Raw genomic sequence first — 27,442 nt, 5'->3', positions numbered from 1 at the left:
TTCCGGCCCATAACATAATGCCTTCTGGCCCATAACATATTGCCTTCCGGCCCATAACATAATGCCTTCCGGCCCATAACATATTGCCTTCCGGCCCATAACATATTGCCTTCCGGCCCATAAACATACACAACAATTAATACATTAATTTTAACACATATAGCACATATATCATATATCATATCCGACCTTTCAGTCACATAACATATTGCCTTCCGGCCCGTATAACATACATAGCGCACGTAGCAAATACCTTACTATTTATAGCACGTATAACACAAATCATATCCGACCTTTCGGTCACACAGTCAAACCCTTCCAGGTACAGTATAGTGAGAAGACTCACCTCGTGGTAATGAAAACTATCAACTCTTGAAATCACTCGCACTCGATTCGCCGATCTGCAGACTCCCTATAATACCATATACCCTTATTAATACTCTTATCATTCAAGACAACTGACCCTAAGAAATTATATGCAGGTCAACTCTGGTCAACGGTCAACTGGACCGGACTCGTCGAGTGCAAAGGTGACTCGACGAGTCGAGACGTCCTCTCCAACTTTCCCTGATGTTCCCTTTCTACTCGTCGAGTATCCCCCTTGACTCGACGAGATCCGCGTGGAAGAATCGCGGGGCCACCCCGACTCCACTCGCCGAGTCTGAAGAACAACTCGGCGAGTCCTAGTGAATCTTCAAGCTACTCGCCGAGTCTGTTCATTGGACTCGGCGAGTCCATGCCATGCAGTCGATCAACTGCTTCCTGAAATACGTATGGTCCCGAAATACATAATCATGGGACTTTCTGGACCTCTAAACATCCTATTACTGGGGTATAAACGTTTGGGTAACAACATAATAATCCATCTAATCACCAAATGGGTTTCATAAACCCTAAATCCGTGTACACATCAAAATAACAGGAATGATCCGAAGTATTACCTGAAAAACGTACTCTCTGTGTCCCCAAACCTCAGAACTCGAATCCCTTGCTGTTCCTTTAACCAAAACTCCTCTCCTTCTTGCCCAACAATCTCTTCAAAGTTCCAATAGCCTCAAATCTTGCTCAAGATGTCCACAGACGCCTAGGGTTCTTCTCAATCGGCTAAAAGATGGACAATGACGGCCTAAAAGGCGTTATATACGATCCAAAACCAAACGGCTAGGGTTTCCGCTGAACAGCGCAGACTCGCCGAGTCCATAATGGACTCGTTGAGTCCAGTCGCGAACCCGCGACCCAGTCTGTGGTCCTACTCGGCGAGTCTGGCTCCAAGTCGCCGAGTCCCTTCCTAAAACGCCCCAAAAACAATATCATAAAAATACCTGAAATTCCGAGCTGTTACAACTATACTAAACTACAGAAAGAGAAGTCGAATCACGAGGGACCGAAATGCTCGGGGGATAAGGAGAGAAAGACTCTTGAATCAAGAGAATGGTGCAAGAAATATGAGAGCCCAAGGCTCTTATTTATACTAATTGAATTTTCAAAAACTACCCTTCATAATTACTTAATGACCTTTTAGTTATATAAACAACTAAACACCCCTCTATAATACTATTTTAAATGGATTTAATGATATTTGTACTAAACTAATGTCGAAAGAACTCAACATTAGTCTTATAATGACCGCATCGTCGATACCTTTCTAATGATATATACATATGTATATATATGTGTACGTATACATGATTTATACTTTATTTTAATACGTAAATATTCTATTATAATTTGTAACTCGTTCATACGAACTCCGTTTTTGACGTTCTTTACATCCACGCGTAGGTGGAGACGTACTCCACAACTTTCGTTTAGACTCCGTCGGCTAATTTTGACTTTATTTTTAAAGTTATATTTTAACAGGCTGGGACAGGATTGGTCTGTTAAAATCTCATAACTTCTTTATCCGATGTCCATTTTCGTCTGTCTTTTTATCGTTACGCTACTAATAACGAGATCTTCGATTCTTGTTTAGGTTGTGTCGGCTAAAAATCAATCGATCTAAAATTCGAATTTCAGGCTGTACACCGCTAATCCGAAACTTCGAAAAATCATAACTTCTTCATACAAAGTCAGATTTGGGCGTTCTTTTTATCGATGTTCTTAGTTTAACATATTCTACGACTTTTGTTTAGAGCGCTAAGGCTAAATCTCTCTCTCTATCATAAATTTACTATTTACGCTTCCCGACGCCGTACCGGTTCCGACGCGAAACTTCGACGGGTCATAACTTCTTCGTTATAACTCGGATTTCGGCGTTCTTTATATGTACGGAAACCTTGTGACATATTCTACAACTTGGTCAAGATTATTTATTCTAAATAATCTTTTTGTAGAAAAGTCGTTTTCGACCCCTATTGCCTCTAAATTGACTAGCCCGGATCTGCGGGCGTTACAATTATCTCCCCCTTAGGATGATTACGTCCCGGAATCATCAACGAAACAGGGCTCGTATAATGACTCCATACGTCATCTCTTCATCCTAGGTAATAGTTATAACTTCTATATTCCTTCAAGTCTATCTCTTAGACTCATTGACTGTATGCAGTACTCGATCGTGCACCAGCTCTCTACCTCAGGCTAGACTTCAAATTATGACCTATCATCATGTGATGCACGTTTAGACTTAGGTCTATTAGAGTTAAATTCTAAAATAGACTATGCCTTCCTTCATGTTCTAATGTGATATAATCACACTTTAACATGTAGCGTTTCTGTCTACCAAATTTTTTAACAACGAACGCGATACTTCTATTGATCGCTTTGATTTCAATTGTTTGGTTTAAGTCGGATGCTACATTGAACTTGGTTCCCTGAACCACACAACATACTCATCGTAGTCGGACTCAATTTGGTATGACCACTAGGATCGGAAATCAACAATCTTTTTAGTCATTATCGAAACGATGGTAATGACATACTTGAAAAAAATGAAATCAATTACTAGCTTCTTGGTAACCTTGTGACTTTCCCCGATCCAAGTGTGAGTCCTGTGCTTCCGGTAGTATAGGCCTCTACTACCATTCACACCTACTCATACTCGTCCCAAGTATTGTCTCGCAGTTTCCCAAGTCACCATGCAGCAATTCATACAATCATTCAACACATCAGATAACAAAACGAAGGTTTTATATCATTTCTTGAAACGATTAGATAGGTGTTCAAGTTCACCCTAGACTATGCCTCTACTAGGCTACATCATACGAAACTATGACTACTGCATAATCCGATCCTCGGGTAAGAAGTCCTCATTCTTGATTCCTCGCATAGTTCTCTGCTTCGTCGAGGATCGTGTGAAATGCCCTTGGCCTTGGTGGCGTTTCCGGTCTTGCTGCTTTATTTTTCCTTGGGCAGTCTCTGGACATGTGCCCCTTGCCTCCACATCCATAGCATACTTTGTCATTATGCGTGCAGTCTTTGGAATAGTGACTAGTCCTCCCACACTTGTAACAAGTCACTTCTTCGTTGCACTTTCCACCATGCTTCTTCTTGCATCTATCACACCATCTTGCTTCACCTCCATTTGCTCCTCCAAGCTTTGAGAATTTTCTTTCCTTGTTCGGCCTCGAAGATCCTTCAAACTTCCGCTTCTCTCCTACCTTATCTTTTTCTAGACCCTTTTCTCTTATCTGGGCCTCTACGTTCTTAGCTGCCCTAACAGCTGCTTTTAAGGTAGTTGTCATTTTGACCATTGGGCCAAATTCAGTGGGCAGCCCGTTAGCAAACCTATCAATCTTGGAGAGTTCAGTAGGCACCAAGTAGGGGAATAGCTTCATCCTCTCGGTGAATGCGGTGGCATACTCATCAACACTCATCTTTCCTTTCTTCAGGTTCTGAAACTCGTTGTTTAGGTCTATCAGATCTATCTCCGAGCAGTATTGCATTTTCAACTGTTCCAAAAACTCTTCCCACGACATCCTTAAGGCTTCTCCTCGTGGCATCGTATCTGCCAATAGCTTCCACCAGCTCAAGACTCCAGTTTTCAGCTATCTTACTGCGAAGACAGTCTTCTGTTTCTTGTTACAGTTGCAGCTCTCAAATACCATCTCCATCTCAGAGATCCAATCCATAATCTCAACCAGCTTCGGGCTTCCTGAGAGACTTGGTGGTTTCGCACCCAAGAAATTCTTGTACATCCGCCCATCCTTGTTGTTTCTCCCTTCTGGGCTACCCATTTGCTCACCTTGAGTCCCTACTTGACTCACTTGGCGGCTGTATTTCTCTTCCTCAGATTGCTCGGGAATTGGCTCCGTCGGTTCAACATGTACGGTAGGTTCATCCCTGTTCAACATTTGTCTCATTTCTTCCCTTTGTTCAGCTAACATAGCCCGAATCATGGCTTGAACTCCAGCCATGGTGACTGGCTCAGGCGCAACTTCTTCAACAACAGGTATTTGCTGAACCACTGGGGGTTGGTTTCGGTTCCCATTCGCATTTACGTTTCCGCTACGGATTCTTGCCATCTTGATCTCTACACCGAATAAGGTGAATCTAGATCTTAATTTAGGATTGACGTCTTAAATCATCGTTATCACCCCGAAATGTTTATATGCTAGTTCTAATATCGTAGTTAAACGCTTAGAATCCTAAACACATAAGGTTTCCAGATCCGGTCGGCAACAGACCATAGATCCGAACAAATCATATCATGCGCAAAGCATTTAGCACATAAAAGCATTTTAGGCATTATTCCTAAAATAAGCTAGTGCTCACACCTCACAATCATCGCTTAGAATTCTAAGTTTAAGTCTAGAAATAAATCCATATTCCTAGTTCTCTTAAACTAATGCTCTGATACCAACTGTGACATCCCCAAAACCACGGCCAGAAAAGACCGATTTTTGTTTATGCTTTATAAAAATCAGAGTACTTCATTTTATAAAAAGGTTGCGGAATTTTTTCCCAGAAAAACATGGTAAATACGTTATTAAAACATTTTCGAAGAAACGCATTTATTTCATTTTAAAATGTTTGGGATGTCATCGTTAATACCGAAACATAAGCATAAACAGAACTTACAAGGATTTACACTAGTGATCTACATCTCTTTTAAATCTCTCAGTGTAATGTCACTTCACTTCGTCACCTGTGATATACATAAACTGAGTGGGTCAGGTTGGGAAACCTGGTGAGTACATAGGGTTTTCAACCCACAATAATATAATTACTATGTTCAATCAAACAATCAACCCAATTACCCATCCCCATTATCTTCTTTACTCTTTAAGGATTTAACCTAAGAGTCATCTATCCTGCATTCGTTTATTCCGAAGTCCCTTACCTCCAGGGTTATAGGACTGACACTAAATCCATAGCTGCCAATGTTCGTTCATAAAGCACTAATTCCATAGCTGCTATGGTCTATTCATCAGGTACTAAATCCATAGCTACCAGTCTTTATCTAATAGGTACTAAGTCCATAGCTACCAATGTTCAACAGGTACTAAGTCCATAGCTACCAATTCCCAACAGGTACTAAATCCATAGCTACCAACGTTTAACAGGTACTAAGTCCATAGCTACCGGTGTTTGTCCCATAGGCACTAAGTCTATAGCTGCCAATGTATCATCTTCTATCTCTCATCATTCATCTACCCATCTCATACCCAACATATTCGTATATATAAAATACGTATACAGCTTAAATTCTTTAAAACATGTATAAAACGTTCATCCAGCATAGACAGCAAGTATTCAGATAATATGCACACATAGCACGTAGTTTATATAAAATACTTCATATCTATGTGTAAGATGAAAGGGACTATGCACTCACTTGAGAAGGTGGTGACTCGGTACTCGGACAGCGCTTCGTTTACTTTAAAATAATTTCCTTTGATGAAACCTAATATTATCACCACTAGATTTTAGTCTAATATTACCGTCACTAATTATTAGTCTTATTATTATTATTACATAAGCGTTTAAACAATACTTTCCAACTACTATGTACAGACAGGGGCCAGACATAAAACACCGGAGGGCAGGACCATTTTGGCGTATAGCACTTCTGAAATCCAACAACCCTATGCGGCCCTTTAAACCAGATTCCCCGTACCGCGAGTAGTTAAAAGATATTATAACAACACTTATATAAGTCATAATAATAGCTCAAATATTTATTATAAATTTATAATAACAATACTAATTTTAAATATAAACTATATTTAAAATAGGGTAAGCATAACTTACTTTCAAGGGGATTTTAGCTAGGAGTCGGGCTCTGCAGGGGCAGAACTTCGTCGCTGAATCTTTCTAAGAAAGATTCGTGCAGCGCTTCAGCGCTCACCTTACTATACTAAACTACAGAAAGAGAAGTTGAATCACGAGGGACCGAAATGCTCGGGGGATAAGGAGAGAAAGACTCTTGAATCATGAGAATGGTGCAAGAAATATGAGAGCCCAAGGCTCTTATTTATACTAATTGAATTTTCAAAAACTACCCTCCATAATTACTTAATGAACTTTTAGTTATATAAACAACTAAACACCCCTCTATAATACTATTTTAAATGGATTTAATGATATTTGTACTAAACTAATGTCGAAAGAACTCAACATTAGTCTTATAATGACCGCATCGTCGATACCTTTCTAATGATATATACATATGTATATATATGTGTACGTATACATGATTTATACTTTATTTTAATACGTAAATATGCTATTATAATTTGTAACTCGTTCATACGAACTCCGTTTTTGACGTTCTTTACATCCACGCATATGTGGAGACGTACTCTACAACTTTCATTTAGACTCCGTCGGCTAATTTTGACTTTATTTTTAAAGTTATATTTTTAACAGGCCGGGATAGGATTGGTCCGTTAAAATCTCATAACTTCTTTATCCGATGTCCATTTTCGTCTGTCTTTTTATCGTTACGCTACTAATAACGAGATCTTCGATTCTTGTTTAGGTTGTGTCGGCTAAAAATCAATCGATCTAAAATTCGAATTTCGGGCTGTACACCGCTAATCCGAAACTTCGAAAAATCATAACTTCTTCATACGAAGTCAGATTTGGGCGTTCTTTTTATCGATGTTCTTAGTTTAACATATTCTACGAATTTTGTTTAGAGCACTAAGGCTAAATCTCTCTCTATCGTAAATTTACTATTTACGCTTCCCGACGCCGTGCCGGTTCCGACGCGAAACTTCGACGGGTCATAACTTCTTCGTTATAACTCGGATTTCGGCGTTCTTTATATGTACGGAAACCTTGTGACATATTCTACAACTTGGTCAAGATTATTTATTCTAAATAATCTTTTTTGTAGAAAAGTCGTTTTCGACCCCTATTGCCTCTAAATTGACTAGCCCGGATCTGCGGGCGTTACAGTCGGTATCCTAGTATATAGGGTGATGCTATGCTAGTGACCGGTTAGGTCGGTATCTTGCTTAGAGTATGTTGTGTTACGTGATCTGCTAGATCAGTTTGATTGAATGTGAATTGTTATATGATTGTATGTTTATATGTGCACATGGTTGTTGACAGGGGTTGGGTTGAGGCGGGACCTGCTTTGTGTTGTAAGCCAACATACCCAGGGCGGACCGGTTATTCCGAAGGCCCAGCGAACGGTCCGGATAGGCTGTAGGCCCCACGAGGGCGGACCAAACGTGCTGAGGCTCGGAGAGTGGACCAGGCCGACTGAAGGCCCGGTGCGGGCGGACCAGTCATACTGTAGACTCAGAGAGTGGACCAGGTGGATTGAAGGCCCGGTGCGGGCGGACCAACCACCCTGTAGACTCGATGTATATGGCTAGACACGGAGGGTGGACCAGGTGGACTGTTGGCTGGTGCGGCGGACCAGTCACACAGTAGACCCGACATGCATGGTTGTTCTGTGATCCGATATGATATAGCATGTTATGTGTGTGGTATACGTGGTTGGTATTTTGGGGGTATCTCACTAAGCTTTCGGGCTTACAGTTGTGATTTAATGTTTTTCAGGTTCTTTAGGAGACCGTGACAAGGCAAAGGCGTGATCGTACCGCTCCTCGTGTTTATGTTTTATGATATGGACCTGGGAATACTCTTATAATAAATTTATTGAAAACCTTTTTGTAATAACATGATTAAAATAGGTTGTTTTTGAAAAGTTAAATTTTGTTGAAATTTTTGGTCGTTACATGCATATTTTGTTCAATTATCATCATTAACTACTTAGAGCATATGTGTTGCAGTTTAGATTTTTTTTCAACAAAGCATTAGATTTTTGCATCAGATAATGCAAATTCCTCCTTCCGTGTCCATCATCGTGGACCCTCTTTTGATTGTTTGCGCAAAAAGCTTTTTTCTTCATGCCATTTCCTTGAATGTTATTTTTTAATGTCCCAGTCTCCCACATCATGCATCAGTTAATGCAAATTCCTCCTTCGGTGTCTATCATCGTGGACCCTCTTTTGATTGCTTGCGGTTTTCCCTTTTGATTTTGCTTTCCCTTTCCCTTTCTAACTACATTCATGATGAGTTTTGATAAGAAATTCTAATGATGGTTGTGTGGGTTTTGGTTGCTGGACATGAGCCTCAATATCGTTCGGGCTTTCCATCTTTACCTTTAAACTGCGTTGAGAGGCCAAAACCGTATTGAGGTTGTCCATCTCAACCTCTCAACTATGTTGAAATGCCCGTATTAACGTTAAACAACTTAATTAAAAAATACGGATTGGATTGATTAGAAAAAAGAAAGTTATTTTAAATGATATAAAGGAAAGTATACAATGTTGATGATGAATGTATCATAAAATTATACCATTTGTATTAAAAAAATTATTAAATCAAATATTGCAGGTTGATGATGAATGTATCACATCAATGATTTCTTTATTCCCCCCGTAAGTAATAAGTTGGTTGTCCTCTCTTTCTTGCTCGTGGATGCTTTTATAATTAGCAAGTTATTTGTCATTTTCCAAGCCACCTTTTTTACTCTAAAACAAACTCCTTCGAAGCGCCTTTTCTTAATCAATAATTGATTATCAATCATGCTTTTAAAATAGGTTTTAATAAATATAAAATAGGAAAAAAAAGTTATCACAAAAATAATTGATTTTGAATCATGCATGGATAACTAGTGGGCAATTTTATAATTCGCTAAATATTCATCAGATGTACGGAAACAACAGAACAAAGAAGCTTAATTCACTTGTTTACTCATGTGACGAAATGGATCGTCTTTAAATATATTCGGTTTTTTTTTTATTGAATTTATAAAAAGAATTAATCAATTAATGTATGCATAAAATGATAAGAAATCGATTTTATTCTATAAATGAATGCATGCAATAATAAACATTAAAACATTGCTTAAGAAATTTGTTAAGGTTCCATTTCATTTTATAGTTTGCTATTCCTATAAATATTTAATCTATGACTTTATTTTGATTTTTAATTGATTGATTTTTATTTTTATTCTTATCATATTTTGATAGATAATCAAATATCAATCTTTAATTAAAGTTCTTTATTTCTAAAATAATGAAGCTTGTTTGTTTTTCTTATTATATTATGTTCAAGAACTGATTTGATAGATGTTTTTATCACGACCAAGAATTTCACGAATAAAATGACAATAAAGTCTCTAAATCTAATTGTGATGTACCCAAGGGTCCCTTTTAGTTGAAAAACTTGTACTGTTAGTATTATTCAGTGAGATTCCAGATTAACTAAAGGGATGCACATTTAAGAAAGACATAAAGAACGATTGAAAACAATAAACCGCACTATGTGTGGGTGTTTATTGACAAATAATGCCATAACAAAGTAATATGGTGACCCAATGTATACTCTCTTCCTCAAATTTTTATTCTTATCCTCATCACCCCAAAGAAGACTGGAGATTTCTAACGGAGAATTGATGATTATCTTTTTCATTTAAATATTAAAATATAAAGAAAAACTCTAAATGTACCAACATACGTTTAAAGATTTACAAAACATATGAATATTCATAGTTTAATTTTTCTACAAAATTAAAGTACATCCATAGAAAATCAAATAGAAAAAAGTTATTAGAGTAATATTTGAGGTAAATTTAGAAAAATCAAGGGAAAAAAATTAAATATGATGTTAGATTAGATAAACAAAGAAAGAAAAATATAATTTCAACCAAGTAATTACTAACGAATCCAATTATTTTGATCAATATTTAGATATTGTGAATTTTTACTAGAAATATATGTATTGTATTGTTTTTATATACTAATATCTACCAAATCTATGGGAGGGGCTATAAGTATCTCTATTCCCGCTTTTTATTTGAAGATTTCAAATCTCCGATTTACCAAACTGAATGTGACTTTCGGATTCTCTAATGGATATAGGTTTTTCCCATCCCTTATAAAACCATTATCTATTTATACTTAATTAATGAAATTGATAATAGGTATTCAATCAATCTGTATTTTAATAAAAGAATTGTTTTTTTTTTTTTTACCACGTGTAAGTCATTTAAGCCTAGTAATTAATAATGTGTCATTTATTAGTTTTTTTTTCTCCTAATTAATATTTTGTCAATTGTCATTTTACTATTTCTCCAATTTATATATATATATATATATATATATATATATATATAACCACTAATCATACATACTTATAAAATTATCACTTTTTCTTAAATCTCATGCATTAGAAACCCTATTTTTTAACTTCTAAAAATCACATTCATTTGAAATCCTATTTTTTAATTAATACAAATTCAAAAGTTTTCTTAATTATGATTGAACACTCAAAAGTTTTATAATTTATATTATGTTTAATTAGCATTTAGTGAAAAGTTCACTATAAAAAAGTCAATCTTTGAGAAAGACATATATACAAATTTCAGAAAGAATCAAACTTAAAGGTTTTTGTGTTAGGTTGAGGTCTTATGACCACTTTTGGAGATATGTTATTATATTAGAGCTTTTAATTTGTAAGTTTGTTATACTAATTTGTTTTTATATTATCTTAGTTTTTGGATTATTATTATACACATTTAGACATATGCTATTATATTAGAGTTTTTAATTTGTAAGTTCGTTATAGTAATTTGTTTTCATATTTTCTTCATTTTTTTTTTATTATTGTAAAACAGTCGTTATATATCGTGTTTTAATCGTTAATATATTGATAATATGTTATATAGGGTGATGTCGAAAGTATTTAATTAAATTATGTTAAATATGTTTTTTTTTTCTAATTGTATTGTTTCAAAAAGATAATTAATTAAAACTCATACATATATTATACTTTCCATCTCTCTCTCTCTCTCTCTATATATATATATATATATATATATATATATATATATATATATATATATATATATATATATATAATAGAGGTCAAAACACTTTAACCAAAATTTATTTAAAATCTAATATTTTAAATGCTTTTTAATAATGATTGTAAAATTTTCAACATGTGTTACTTAATTGATTGATTAACAATAAGATTAATGTTTTTAAACTCCTAACTCTTAAACTTATATTATTTAATTTTTTAGTTAACTAAAATATTTTATCTATATAAATATAACATTTTTATGTTTGCTTACTCATATTTGTTTATATAATTAGAAAACAATGTGTACATAGAATGACTACTTCAATTTCACATAAGAATCGATACCACTAGAGAAATATGTTGTCTTTAACCGGTGGTAGGAGATCCACATACCCTTTTTAAATATTTATATTAATGCTCAGTAATATCTATTTTATATTATTATCCACCTTAATTTTTTAGGTACAAATTAAGGAAGACGATTCTCGGCGCACCAACATAAGGTCAAACTTACGCCTTGCAAAATATTTAATTAAAATTAAGTATCATATTTACTAATCGACTTATTTTAAAACTTTTGATGACATTTATGTATAATGATATATATTGTATGACTTCATTCTTAATTTCAATGTTTAATATTTGAAAGTTCATATATAAAACTTTGGATGTTTTGGTATAATATAAAGTGTAATACAAAGTTTATTAGTTCAATATTGTTTATTAATAACTCATTCAAAACAACTTATTTCTTATTTTATCTAAAAAATATTATTGGACCTAAGAAAAGTATATTATATTAATGTTATACAAAAACTTATAATATATATTGAATATTATAAAAGTAAAAGTAAAGTTTATAAGTTATGAAATATATTAAATAGTATCAAAATATAAGTTGATGGATATTTATGTTATTTGATAATTCGGTTAATGCCCACAACATTACTAAAAACGTAAATTCAACATATTTCTATTTTTTCCCTTAATTATTTTAACCACTTAAATGCATTCTTGCACAAGGCGCAATGTTACGTCTAGTATACTTATAAATGAATCATTTTTTCTTTCACTACATTCATTTGAAAATCTCATGTATTTTTTCTTTTACTAGATTCATTTAAAACTCTCATAACTCTTTAATTTCTTTTTAATAATGATCATAAGTTGGTTAGTAAGGTTAAATAAATATTAAACCTAAAGTGTAATCATACATAAACTAAATTTCAATATTAAAAGAATATTTTTACTTCTAGTTATTCAGTTATGTTTTTTAACTTTTAACATATTATACTTAATTTATTTGTTTTAATATATTGTTAGATGTAATCCATTATCATTTTAAAGCTACAACTTTGAACACTTTGTACAAAATACTTAAATTATTAATTTAAATATAACATTACATGGTCAACTTAAATATAAATTTTAGTTCAATTTAAACAACATAAAGAATAATTAAGTTAAAAGTGATAAATTATAGAGTATTTCTAATAATGATTATAAGCTGGTTAATAAGGTTAAATAAATATTAAACCTAAAGTGTAATCATAAATAAACTAAATTTCAATATCTATATCTATCTATATATATATATATATATATATATATATATATATATATATATATATATATATGTATATAAAATGTAGATATATATATATATATATATATATATATATATATATATATATATATATATATATATATATATTATAATGCTAACATTTTTTCTTGAACCTCATGCATTTGAAACTCCTAAGACTATTTTCCCTTGAAACTCAAGCATTTGAACTCCCAAGACTATTCAACTTATATAAATTAATTTATGATTAATTGAAATATTATGATTTGTAACTCTTAAACTCTTCAAATCATGTTATTTAATTGATGAGTTAAATTAAATATTTAGCCTATATAAGAAATTTTTAGATTACATATTGCATGTATGTCAACATAATATGATAGATTATATTTGTAGGGTTTGAAGAGTTATGTGACACATTGGATACAAGAAAGCAATTGTAACTTTTCCAAATATAAATTCATGTAAACTCAAATTAAGTACATGTAAAGTTTTAGATATTAATCAATGTTCAAATTTAGGTATGTTTGTAAAGATATACTTAAGATCATTTTTTAAGCTTTTGTTTTATGCATATTTCTATAATCACAGGATGATGAAGTGAGATTGATAATTACTTCTCATGAACTTTTGGTAAATCAACCATCAAACTATTTATCAGTTAGAGCAATTAACTTTTTTAACATGTATGTATCTTTATATTCTCTTTATCCCTTTTTTATGTTAAAGAAATATATTTTATGTACAAGAGAATATTATTCAACATGTGTGTGTGTGTGTGTATATATATAGATATATATATATATATATATACACACACACACATACACACTTACACACTATGTTAGTTTCAATCGTTTATTTTAATGTAAATAACATTGATGAAGTTTTTTTATAATTGATTTCAATGAAAGGATTTTACAATTATTATTCCAAATTGTTGGTGATAATGACAAATTAGAAACAATGATTTTTAATACGATATGACTTTATTGTTGAAAACCAATAATTATGTGTCTTATAAAAATGAATCACTACTAGAAAAAAGGCCTTTTACGACGCGCAAAACACGACGCTCTTTGATTTATGTTACGCATTAGCGAGCGACATTAAAAAAGTGTCATCTCTTCAAAAATTTTAAGGATTTAGGTCGCGCATTACTGAGTGCCCTTAAATTAGTGTCTCATGTAAAAATATTAAAAACACGGAGGGCACCTATAATAAAAAGGGCGTCCTCTACAAATGTCGCTTTATAATTTTAATAAACGCGCGTTTCTGGGACTCAGGGGGGAAACTAAATCCCCCAAAATTTTGAACACCCGCTTCCTCTTCCTCTCTACTCTCTACACCCGCCAAATCGACTTCATTCTCTCCCTTCTTTCTCTCTACAAACCCCTTCTTCTCCGATCGACTTTCACTTCCTTCTATGTGCAAACCCTAATCAAACATAACACATTTGAAATAGTAATATCTTCTTTCATTTTCTCCCCTGCTACTCTCTGTAAAACCTAGCAGCCGCCACCACTAGAAACATGGAAAATACCTCAAAATTTTGAAGTACCCCGCTCACTCCTCTTCACCTCTACCCTACTCCATCTACAATGACTCCCCATGTTTACAAACCCTAGTCTAGTTGCGCTTCTAGCCTTGGTCCTATTTCTTCATCCATTCAGCAAATTAGGGGAACACGACTTCTCATTCATCCCTCAACTTCATCTTCTCAATCAAGAAAAAAGGATTCTGGTTTTTTTCGTGCATCTGCATCATCTTGGTGGCGATAAACTCTCTAAGGTTCGTTAATAGTAACCCATTCCCGATTTTTTCTCCCAAATATGGTAAAGTTGTTCGTTTAATTGAAGTTTCCTTTCTTCAACAAAAATTGTGTTTAACTACGGCCGACAACTACGATCTCCTATTTCTCCCAGGAATGGGAGGTGTTACTATGCTATGAAAAGGACGCTTCTATCATCTCCTATTTCTTCAACAAAAAAGTTTATGATGGCGGAGTCAACAACTACGGCCGCCACGACTACTACTGTGAGTATGTTTTTTCTGATTTTTCATTATATTGATTAAATTTCAGTTTAAAATTTGTGTTTAACTACTTGATGTTTGTCTTTAAAATGTTGAGAGTGATGAATCTATTTGGTTTTATTTTTGAACAGAAGAACTTTATTTCTTCATCCCCTGTAGATCATCTCGAAAATCTCTACCCCTCTCTTAATGTTATTTTGTTGAACCTCAGTTTGATGTTTTATTTTATATTTTACAATGAATCGATGCTTAAAGTATGTGATTTTGGCATTTGTTTTCGATGGTTATAAATGTACAATTAAAGTAAATGGGTCAGAAAAAAAAGGGCATATATGCACTCCAAGTGATCGATAAAATGCTTGAAAGAGCAATCTTCTACATATGAAAACAATGTGTACCTGAATTAGATGCCAGATCTTGTTCATGGTAACTGAGTTACCACTAGAAGAATCCAGGCCAAGATTGTGATCATATGCATTCTTAAAAGCAGTAGCTGACTGAAAAATGGAACAAAATACACATTAATAAATAAATCGAGTAACAAAAGTATGATAAGTTGATGGACTTACTTTATATTCTAAACTACGTTTTCTTACATCATTGAGTTTTCTCACAACCTGGACATATGTTGCAGCCTTTTTATCAACTATTGCCAAAAGCTCCATGTTAGAAGGACCAGATGAAATGTGAGGACTAGAAAATAGAGATAATATTGGCCCTGATCGGTTAGCCCCAATGCTTGAATCAGTTACATTGGTCCTTGCTAAACTGGAGATGCGGCTCAAGCTGTGAAGAAAGTCCCTTTTTTCCTTTTGCCAGTCATCCTGACAGATAGAAAAAAAAATAGGTAATTTAGTATTAAACAGGCAGTAAAAGGGTAATTTAGTAGATATCAGAATACAGAATTGAAGTGTAACTTTGACTTTGTGTAGAAACTAACCTCTAACACTGTCATCATGTAGTCACTAAAGTTTCTGAGATTATCTTTCTGGGCTTCCTGAATAGCATAAACCATTGCCATTTCACGAACCTGAGATTATGAAAATGTAACATAAAGAGCATGAATGTATAACCATGTGAGCCTCCTGCAAATGGGCTAGGTTAGAGTCCTTTTTTCTATTAAAAATGATTGAACATTTAATCTTTTTTATTTTATTTATATATTTTGGTATTTAGGGCCTCCAAATGGGGAAAGCAACTTTGAAGAAGTAGTGGAGTTTGATCCAATTAAGCATCATAATTTCTTCTGTCCTTGGGTTAATGGAAATGTTGTTGCAACAGGGGTTGAGGTGTTGCTGCAGCTTCTTTCTTACCCTTCTTGAAGTTTGTCTTCAATAGCCGTGCATCCAATTAAAGTAAGATCATTTTCTATTAATTATGCCACCTGTTTTTTTTTTTTTTTGGAGTTTCACATGTTTTTAAATATAAATATAAATATTTTTTTGTTTGTAAATTTTGAAGGAGTTTCACATGTTTTTTTTGGGGTTAGTTCAATGCTTTGTTTTATGACCTAATTTAAAAAGCTTAACCGAACCGAAGCTTATCTGATTATTTATTTAGAGGTTTTCTCAGTCTCCATTACACTCCAATAATTTGTATTCTTAGATATAAAGTTCTCGAACTTTTTTGTTATAATATATTGCGAAATTCAACAAATATCTTCCTCATGCTTTCATGGACTTTGACTTCAAGAAGACACCATTTCTTTCATTGCTATTTTTATTGCTTTATGCAACCAAAAAAACATAAAACCTGAAAAATAAATCCAAAAAATGACCTCTAATCTGTTAATCTTTATCATGCAACAGTGCTTCGGTGGATTTTCTACCTGAACCACAGACATGGGAGGGTTCTGTTGCATGCATTAGCGAAACCACTGCTTCAGCTGCTAGACAATTAGGCTTAACAAGTGTATATCGCCCATCTACCCCTGGTCTTCACGGGTAATATTTATATATATATATATATATATATATATATATATATATATATATTTATATTTATTATTTTATAGTATTAATATAAAATTGGCTATGGAAATTTTACATATACATGAACATAGACAAATTTTGCAATTATTCAAATAACTGTAACCTGATTTTTATTTCACCACAGGTTGGCGAGCTAGCGGGAATAGCTGTGGGGGCAACTGTCATGCTTAATATTCTTATAGATGGGTACGTATAAATTGAACCTTCTTAATATTCTGATAACTGGGTATGTTGATAGAAATTTTTTTTTTTTTTTTTTTTTTTTTTTTTTTTTATTTATTTATTTTTTTTTAAAAAAAAAGGGGTAACCTCTTTGTTCACATTTTTCCCTTTGTTGAAATGATATAGGCCACTGACAGGAGCATCAATGAACTCAGCAAGAACCTTGGGACCAACAATAGCTGCAAATAACTACAAAGGCATATGGATCTACCTTACAGCTCCCATCCTTGGCGCACTAGCTGGTGCAGGTATTTACACAGCAGTGAAACTGCCTGAGGAAGATGATGTATAGCATTTATGTGACCATAATGCCCTGAGGAAGTTTTCTAAGATGTTTTAACCTCTCAAATGTGTATGAATCTGCTGACCGGTTATGATGGTTCCAAGTTATGGTGGTGATATCATAGAGAAGTGGGGATATAGATGATTCTTTCATTGCTGACCTGGTGGTTGGTCTTGCCTCTTGTCAAATCAAAGCAGGCTCTCCTTCTCGTGGAGAGCGCTTAGCCAAGTACAATCAGGTAAAAACTGAACAAAACTTAAATTTGTTTACCAATTAATGAAAATCTAGACATTTCTTGAGATAAAAAAATGAATGCAACAGATAGCAATGTGCTTTCTTTGAAAAATATATACCATTTATAACATATTTTATCCAAATAGAAAGGATATGTAGAAGATTTTTAAATTATAATGTCGTAATAAGAAAAGCAAATGGAAAGCAAAATTTTATTCTTTATTAAGTTTAATGCCCGTGTCCAAGAGTGATCATATTTGATTAACAAACTTCTGACGGGAGTGTGAAGGTGGCAGTTGAGCTATAATCACGACCAGGCTCGAGTTGTGGTTGTCGATCGATTTCAGGTGATGTACTTCAGATACTTTTCCTACATATGGACCCAATATTCTCCCTCCCCGGACTTAAAATGCTTTCAGTTAAGTTTCTAATTATCTACACATATAATCAGCATAAAGAATCTCTTATATTTTATGTAAGTTTAATTAAAATAAATAGTCCCTTGTTTTTTTTTTTTTCAGGATACCAAGAGAGATTCTACTTCAATCTAGGTGACACTGGCTTCAAGGTCCGTTTTTTATACAATCATACCCATGTTTCATATTAAATTGGCACTTTGACTTTTCAATGTAAGGGTAAGATAGTCATTTAGTCTTTTGATAATTTATATTTTATTGTGCAGGTGTTCCAAACCAAGTTTGCTAAGATAAGCATGGGTACGAATTTCTCAATCCTTTTACCTAATTGCTCTCCTCCCAACACGTTAAAATTAATGAATGTTTTGATTTTTTTTGGCACTAACACTTGGATGATGCTTACTTTGACTTGCTGTTGGAGAGGGTAGTGGAGTGGGCTTGCTGAGTGCTGATTGTGTGTTTGATGGATGAATTGGTCCTGATTTGTGGCTGGATACTAAAGGTGATGAATGCCACAAATTATTCTCATTATTGTTTGTTTTTTTATGTTAGTTTTGCGAGAACATATGTATTTAGCTTTCAAGGAGATGACTGCCTCATCTGTCGTGGGTCACGCTCCATATTACTGCTTGCAGCAGAAGCAGAAAACGGTGCTGATTTGTTTCTTTCTACTTAGTATTTCTTACTGGTTGTGAACAAGCCTCTCATCTCACATTTGAGTTTATAGGAATCAACAATCACTATGAAACTTCTAGTGTTTAGATTTCTTACTGGTTGTGAACATTTGTTTCTTCCCTTTCTACCCTTCACTTGCAGGTTGATGATTTGTCAAGAATGTTCAGACTATTTTCCAAAAATACCCCATGGATTGGATCCTGTCTCTAGTATGTTTAAAAAGGTTTGTGATTTAGAAGCTTTGGAGGAAACGAGACTCAAGCAAAAGTAAACACATAGAGAGTTGTTGGCACATAGTAAGCTAGATAATGCAATTGTATATAAATGAGTTCATTTTATTATAACATTTACTCACTATTGGAATAATTATTTGTATTTGACATATTAGTGAAATGAATTATCTTTGTTATTTATGGTATTTTATTTTGTATTATGAGATTTTTAATGTATTATTTAATTTGAAAATTAGTAAATCTATAAATAATATTTTTTTTAAACATTTAAGATTATGATACGCAAAAATGTGTGTCATCTTCATTTATGACATGGCCTTTCTTGACATGGGCTTTCTTGATACGCATTGCGTGTCATTAACACGCGTCGTAAGGTTATGACACGCGAATGCGTGTCGTCTTCCTTTATGACAGGGTCTTCCTTGATACGCATTGCGCGTCGTAAATGCGCGTTGTAAATGCGCGTCGTCTATAGACGACGCGCAAAAGCGCGTCATCTCTCTTTATGACAGGGACTTCCTTGACGCGCATTTGCGCGTCGTCTGAGCCTTTTACGACGCGCAATGAGCGTCGTAAAAGGCTGTTTTTCTAGTAGTGAATTATTTATGTTCTACCAAAACTTATATGTATGTATCCAATTTTTAATGGTTTTATAGTAATAAAAGTAAATTATCTTACTATATTTGTTAAAATTTTCTCTATTTGTGTTTTATCTTAAAGGAAAAGTAATATAAATAAAATATCAATATTTTCATAAGAAAATATAATTTAAAAAAATATACCTCAAGTGTAGCACGCTTTCTCCCCTAACCCACTCTTAACTCATATATATATATATATATATATATATATATATATATATATATATATATATATATATATATATATATAAGATTGGTTGCAATACGTAACAATTACTATAGTTTTGAAATTCAAATTATCATTTTGTTTGTACCGTTCATTCTCTTCCAATATTTCATAGCTTTAAGGAAGAGAACGAAAGTACAATAAAAAAAAGTATGATACTTTTTTCTAAATATAATAATGAAAATTTTGAAATACGTAGTTTTTAATTAGTAAAAATTAATAATTGTTTAAAATACCGTAAAACTAAAGAATATATTATATTATATTAAAAAATTGGTCTTATTTGAAATAATAATAATAATAACAATAATGTAGGAAATAAAAAATATTCAAATAAATTATTTATAAAGTATATATATATATATATATATATATATATATATATATATATATATATATATATATATATATATATATATATATATAGTTAGTTAGTTTCAAATAATTTTAAATAAAAACCTTAATTTAATTTGGTCCGAACACAATTTTTTATATCTTTCTTATCGCATACTTCAAATTATTATGATATTAGTCACAACTTAGTATAAATATTATTATTTCAATGATAAATACTTATAATATTATATTTATAGCATATAATTGTTAATATTTATATTATATTATTTGGCACAAATCTAGAGTTTAAAACTCGCACTACAACTCAATTCTTTTTATTATTTAAATATAATTATCATTTCAAATTTAATATAATTTGCTTTTATATTTTCGACAGCATTCAAAGTGTTGAACTTATGGTTATTAATGTGCAGTAATTTTTTTTTTCCATTTATTTATTATACACATTGTAGCTGTATTAGTAGTATATAATTTAGTTTTGTTTAAAAAACCATATGTTAGAAAAGATTTGTGATTCAAAATGAAATAGTTGAAAAAAAAAAGTTTTGTCGCATCAATGGTTATTTTAACACAAATTTTTTATAAATCAAATGTATATTGATTTATAAATATTCATTTTGATTGATTTAGAAGTGTTTAGTAAATTTTGTTTGATGTAAATGTTATAATGTTGCAGTGTTTTTATTTTATTAAAAGCTATAGTGTTTTTCAAACTATTTGTTATTTGTTTTATATACAAATCAACATACATTTTATATTAAACTTCCACAACATAAAACGTTCTATAAAATTATCAAAGTTGTAGTAATTATTTTCTTCATACTACTTTGTTTTTTTTATACATAGAAATCAATATATGTTTGATATATAATTTACACAATATAAAACGGTCTATAAATGTAATGACGTAAATTTTCAAACAAATTTTCATTTTTAAAACATAATTTCAATCACATCATAATTACAAAACATAATGTATTCACTGTGTCATAACAAAACATGTCCCAAAATCTCAACAACATAAACTCCATAAGTGTGTACGGATTATGCCGGCGTCTTCCCACGATCCTCGCTAGTACCTGAAACACATATCTTAACAACTGTAAGCATAAATGCTTAGTGAGTCCCCCAAAATACCCCATACCACACATACACCATTCCAGGGCATAACCCTATAGGATCTTCCGATCCATGTGTCTCAGGGGACTTCTGTCCCAAATCCCGGTGGACCTTCCGGTCCTACCCGTATCGACCTTCTAGTCCACATCATTTTGACCTTTCGGTCCTTACCATACATAACACACATAACACACACACACACACACACACATATATATATATATATATATATATATATATATATATATATATATCATCTTGACCTTTCGGTCCTTATCACATATAACATACATAACATATACATATCACATAACTGCATATAGCACATACATCATAGCATACAAGACCTTTCGGTCACACATAGGTACCCTTCCAGGTACAGTAACTCACCTCAATGAAGTCGGATAGACTCTCGTACTCAACGTCCCGACTTAGCCTCCTCCTATTATTCAAATAACATCCCCGATCAATATTCTCTCATGATATTATCTCTACAGATTGGGTAGAAGGTCATTCTACCCTTTCCTGAACTCTCCTGAATCAGTCTTGACAAGAACCCTAAAGTTGACAAACGTCAACGGTCAAACTCTGACCCGACTCTTCGAGTGCACATGGGCGACTCGGCGAGTCCATGATGGTCCTCTGAATCCTTTCAGCCTCTCATGGCTTGTTGAGTTATCCTTCCACTCGCCGAGTTACACCTGACACGAATTGCGGGGCAACCTCGACTAGACTCGTCGAGTCCACTTATGGACTTGGCGAGTTGCTCCCATAAAAACTCTAAAATGATCTTATAAGGTTAGATCTACTTTACTAAACTATAGATCTGGCCTTCCAGTGCTCAAAGGTCACGTAAAGGTGCAACCTTTACGTGCATGCAACCCACATCAAGCCACAAATGGAGAAATAACTCTAAAAATGGCAACCTAGTCTCCAATCCTCCATGAACAAGCATAAAGCAGAATGGAAAAGGTTCTCTGGACCTCTATGGGTCCAAATCTAAGGTATAACCCAGCAAGGGACCAAATACTCAACCTTTCAAGCCTTAAACGATTTATAGAAAACCCTAAATCATAGATTTTAACCCAAAATAGAAGGGAAGTTCGATTTAATACCTCAATAGTGTAGATCTGAACTTGAAAATCTTGGATCCATAGCTCCCTTGACCTTCTCTTGTTGAAAACCACTTTTCTTTTGCTAAAACACTCAAGAAATGGTGAGTTAGCCTTCCTCAAGCACCACAATGCTCTCTCTCTCTCTCTCTCTCTCCCTCTCTCTCTCTCTCTCTATATATATATATATATATATATATATATATATATCTCCCTCCCACTCTCTCTCTCTTTCTCTCTCTCTCTCTCTCTAGGGTTTCTCGGGGGTGAAGTGGCCGCAATGGAGGCTATAAAGGCCTTTAAATAGGGCACAGGCCCCGAGCATTAGGGTTTCACTTAACAGTGCAGACTCGCCGATTCCACGCATCGACTCGCCGAGTCCTTTATTAAATCAGACCAAAAATGCGCGATCCCACTCGGTGAGTCTAAGCGCCTACTCACCGAGTTCCTCTTTAAAATTCAACATAAATACTTAAAATAAGATACCTAGGAATCTGGATGTTAAAATTCTCCCCCACTAGAATCAGACTTCGTCCTTGAAGTCCTGCTCGGCAAACAACTCTGGATGCTACTATCAAATTAGGCAGAAGGATACAAGTTTCTCAAATATGAAAAGATTGGAGAGTACTTCAGTATCATGTTTTAAGGTCATCTTAATAATTTTGATACCTTATCTGTACTTCAATGTATTTTTTTTTTCAAGTTGATGGAAAAAAACATGAAGTTTGTCAAATTTCATGATCATTACTTGATTTTATGAAAAACTAATTATTTGTAAAATTTGAGTCACTTTACTACAAGAGTTGAATTAGATCAATTTATTAAAAGATAGAATGATATGATTATTTTATTTGTTTTAAAAGTTTGATCTAATTGGTATTAAGGCGTTACAAATTTTGTCATAAAGTTTTGGAACTCAAAAGTTTTTTTTTTAAAGTTATGATCTTAAGAGTTTTGAAACTTCCATAAGTTATGGATGTGAAATGTCTCATTTATTAACTCTTTAGGTTATGAAGTCCAAGAGTCTTCAAAGGATAATTGTCAAAGTTTCAAGATTTGTATTAGTTTATATGATTATCTAATTTCTTGAAAATTGTTGATGTGAATTATCTTTACTTATGAGTTTAATCTAGATCATAGAAAATTTATTTGATTATTGTGTTAATTGGAATATTTGATCTTAATGGTTTTTATGAACTCCATAACTTGTCCTCAAGTTATGGAAAGTGAAGAGTTTTTCTTTTTAAAGTGTCATTAAGTCTCATAGGTTATGAAAATAGAAGAGTTTCTATTTTTAATGTTATCATTAAATGATTTAATGTCTTCCATAATTTGTCCTCAAGTTATGGAACTTGAAATTTTTTTCATTAAACCTTAATTAAACTCATAAGTTATGAAAAAGCCAAGAGTTTTGAAAGGTTTCAAAACTTGTCCTCAAGTTTTGAAATTTGTAAAGTTACCCCCCATGTATACTTTAATTCCAAACTAGACCTTAGAATTTTAAAAGTTAAAATTCAACCCTTATACTTTATAATATTATAAGTTAATAATATTTATATATATATGTATAAGAGTAAAGTCAGTCTTACCGTTAGTAGGCCTCATTCACGAAGCCGGTCTATAAAGGGGGTATAAGGTTACTACCTATAACATGGTAGTTTAATGGGTGTCCACTCTCACCCACGGCTTCCTTGACCGGTGGAGGGTCGTTAGCCGAACGGGTAGGACAAGGAGTATAATTCTCCCTTCATTAAAAGTATTAATGATAAATACTAAGTAACTAAACCTTTTATAAATACCTAATCTTAGTTACTTAGGAAAATGTGAATAAGGTGCTAATCCATGAAATTACACTTTGCACTTTGTTTAAGTTGGTTAGTGGAGCGTGTGTGCTTAACCGGCACACTAACTCGTATTTAACAAGGTATGCAAAGGGTAACTTAATGTTTATCATAGTATCGATGGAGCGTGTGTGGTTAACCGGCACATCGATTGAGGGGTAAACACTTAAGGGTGCCAAGTAATTTTCACGGTTACTTCACACCCTGTTTTGTGATCCTCGGCATCCCAGTCACAAAACCTGAAGGGCACACTCGAGATTGAAACATGCCATAGAAAAGTTCAATGAATCTCAAAAGATTTAGGAGTTTCAAATCCAATTAAAACCTAATAAATTATTTCGTTTTTCATGGTGGAAATTGGTGAATCGTCATTCACCTACCTTCAAATATTCTATAGCTTGGATTACGGCATCCCTCTTCCAAGTTATAAAATAGTTTGTTGGTTCCTAGCCTTAATATTTCATATTGGGTGTTATATTAAGGACTTTAAATCAACTATCTTGAATATCTCCCAAAAGATGTCTAGTTCAGACATCTATGATCTTCCCAAATATTTTGGAACTTCACTTCCTCCACCTCCTCCAATTATTCTCCCTAACCCACAAGTTCAAGGTCACTCAAGCCCTATTGGCAAGGCAAGGTCTAGGTGTGACGACATCTTGGAGATGAAGTCACATACTGACAAGCCGGGAGAGTTGGGTACTCAGTCTTAAGAAAGTTAGTGGTTCAATCACTTTCTAAGTCACATAGTGAGTTCCTTGGGACTCCTCTGAAACAGACTATGACAAGACCCTTAATGATCTTATCTATTTGCTTGGTGTTGCTAAATCAGAAATGATTTACTGTACTAGTAAAGCAAATTTGATTAGGAGATCAACTTCCCAAAACTTTATGGACAGGGACAATAGTGACACAGGAAATCCAGAAAAGCATTCTCTTCCCAATGGAAAGGGAGCGGCCATAGTCAACTCGGTTGATGAAATGGTAAAGAGAAAGGCTAAGGCTAAGATAGTCCCATGTACTATTACCTAAGGGTCCATATGGTCCTATTGCCAAAAGGAAAGGGCATTGGTTGTGAAGCTATCAATTTTACCTGAAAGATCATAAGGCTAGTAAAGTTAATAAGTTTGAATCTATTTCAGGTAAGGTCCACTATCTAACTCGGTTAAGTTTCTATTATGAGATTCTTATTACAAGATGTGACTGGGTCACATGTTGATGTTTAAGAATCAAAGGAAAAGTGAAGGAAACTTAAAGAAAGAGTATGTTGAATCTAATCGCGAAGATGGATTTCTATCGCTTGATTGAAGATTGGATTCTTGAGCTACTCTTAGGAGTTATGATAGATTGCTTGGAAACAAGTAATAACATAGTTTTCATTTCAAGTTACATTGTAAGGAAAAAGTTTTTTCCGCATTTTAAAATAAATAAAAGTTTGTTTTACTATATTTTTATCTCCTTACAATGGCATTCAAGAAAACTTGATGTTTGTATGTTTATAGCAATATTGGAAATATGAATTTGATTCGTTCATTTGTGGTAGTGTCTAAATTTACCAAATAAGGAAAGATTCTCATCACCCAAGTTTCAGTTGGACCGAAACTCGGAATCATGCAAGTTTTATAGTATGATGAATGAGAACTTTCGAGCATTGGAGAAATTAAGACTAACTACTTGTTCACATGGATGTGTGAGTCAAGAGAAGGACTAAGGGATCAAGTACACTTTCTTGTGCACTTGTCAAAGTCCACCACAAAAGATGGATAAGACTATTCGTCATGATTTACTAAGGTTTAGTAAATATGATTATACTTACAAGCTTAAGTATAATTCTGAAACATTGGAAAATTTTCAATGTATGACAGAACGAATAAGAAGAATCAAATTAGGCAGAAGGATAAAAGTTTCTCAAATCTGAAAAGATGGGAGAGTACTTTAGTATCATGTTTTAAGGACATCTTAATGATTTTGAGACCTTATCACAATTCATCATCTAAGTACATTATGATAGTTAAGAAGAGGAGTAATGAATTGTTGAAGTGGTTAAATCAAGAAGATGATTCATACTTCATTCCAAAACATTTCATAGAGTTATACTCTAAGATTGTAAATTGAGTGACATGTCTTAAAGAAGGTTTAAAACACTTGTCAAATGTAAGAGTAAAAGTTTTCTACTCTTGTACATTTGAAATTGGTAAGTTGTGATGTTTTGGATAAAACAAAGACCAACTAAGGCTAATTGTGTTAAGTGTCTGTCTTGATTAGAATCCACACTATCTCTTGAATATTTGGCAAAAAATAGTATAGGTCAAGGAGATAGTAGGAGTCTAAAAGATCCTGAAAAAGGTTTCAAGAAGTAATCAAGAATAAAACATGTATTTCATCGCTAGCACACAAGTAGAGGTTTATAACCTATCGTGCTAACATTTCTGTGCCCATTCCAGTTAAGTTGGCTATACATTTGAGTTCTACATGTTCTAAACTGTTTGCATAACTACTTGGAAGCAATGGCAGGCCCTTGAGCTGCCAGGTGGCAAGAGGTTAACATTTCACAAGTTTAATCCATATGAGTTTGGATTTTTCATTATCCTTGTCTTGTGACTATGGTTTTGACAATTCACATGGATAAGAACACATACACCATTAAATCTAAGTGTCATAAGGCTTCTCTTCGATTCATGAAAATGATGGTAAGGAAACTCTTTCACTAAGTAGATTTTGAGTAGATAGAAATTGTGGGAATGAAAAAATGTCTAAACATTATGATTACGGCATCCCTATTCATAATTGTTTAGACACACATGAGAGTTATCTAAGAGAGGTGTATGATATTGATAAAGTCTTATCAAGGCAATTTAGTATCAGAAATCTGAACTTTGGTAAGAAAGTCAATAAAGTATTGATTTCTAGAAGTTCAGTTGATTTCTGGGTACATGTCAAAACTAGTGGGAGCATAAGTGTTATGCTAATAATTATCATGTTAGTGGGAGCATGATAATTATGATAAGTATTGCAAGTTAGCAATGTATGTTAATTATAGAAAACAAAAGTTTCAATTCGTGAGGTTGCAGGGGTTGAAAAAGTTGTTTTGCTATAATTAAGGGAGAGGAAATTATACTTCATCTCAAATCTAAAAGCTTAGATTAAGGTCTTAATTGTATTTAGTTAACAATATATATGAATTTCATGTTGGGATGACTCAACA

At 33.3% G+C, this 27,442-nt stretch overlaps 2 long non-coding RNA genes across 2 annotated transcripts; one reads left to right on the top strand and one right to left on the bottom strand.

Moving 5' to 3' along the window:
* Positions 1-5,033: 5,033 nt before the first annotated feature.
* LOC145048443 (uncharacterized) lies at positions 5,034-6,301 on the bottom strand. Its single transcript, XR_013682869.1, has 3 exons — positions 6,190-6,301; positions 5,774-5,842; positions 5,034-5,083 (listed from the first exon to the last, which is right to left on the bottom strand). It is a non-coding gene; the product is annotated as an uncharacterized LOC145048443 (long non-coding RNA).
* An 11,845-nt stretch (positions 6,302-18,146) lies between these two features.
* Positions 18,147-19,031, top strand: LOC144998788 (uncharacterized). The gene is made up of 4 exons (XR_013660433.1): positions 18,147-18,185; positions 18,300-18,333; positions 18,462-18,683; positions 18,850-19,031. It is a non-coding gene; the product is annotated as an uncharacterized LOC144998788 (long non-coding RNA).
* The last annotated feature ends 8,411 nt before the right edge of the window (positions 19,032-27,442 follow it).

Source organism: Lactuca saligna, chromosome 5 (genome assembly GCF_052625555.1).
Source record: "Lactuca saligna cultivar CGN05327 chromosome 5, ASM5262555v1, whole genome shotgun sequence".
NCBI classification, from domain to species: Eukaryota; Viridiplantae; Streptophyta; class Magnoliopsida; order Asterales; family Asteraceae; genus Lactuca; species Lactuca saligna.
The sequence above is the reverse complement of the archived record's forward strand: the minus strand, read 5'-3'. Positions and strand labels throughout refer to the sequence as shown.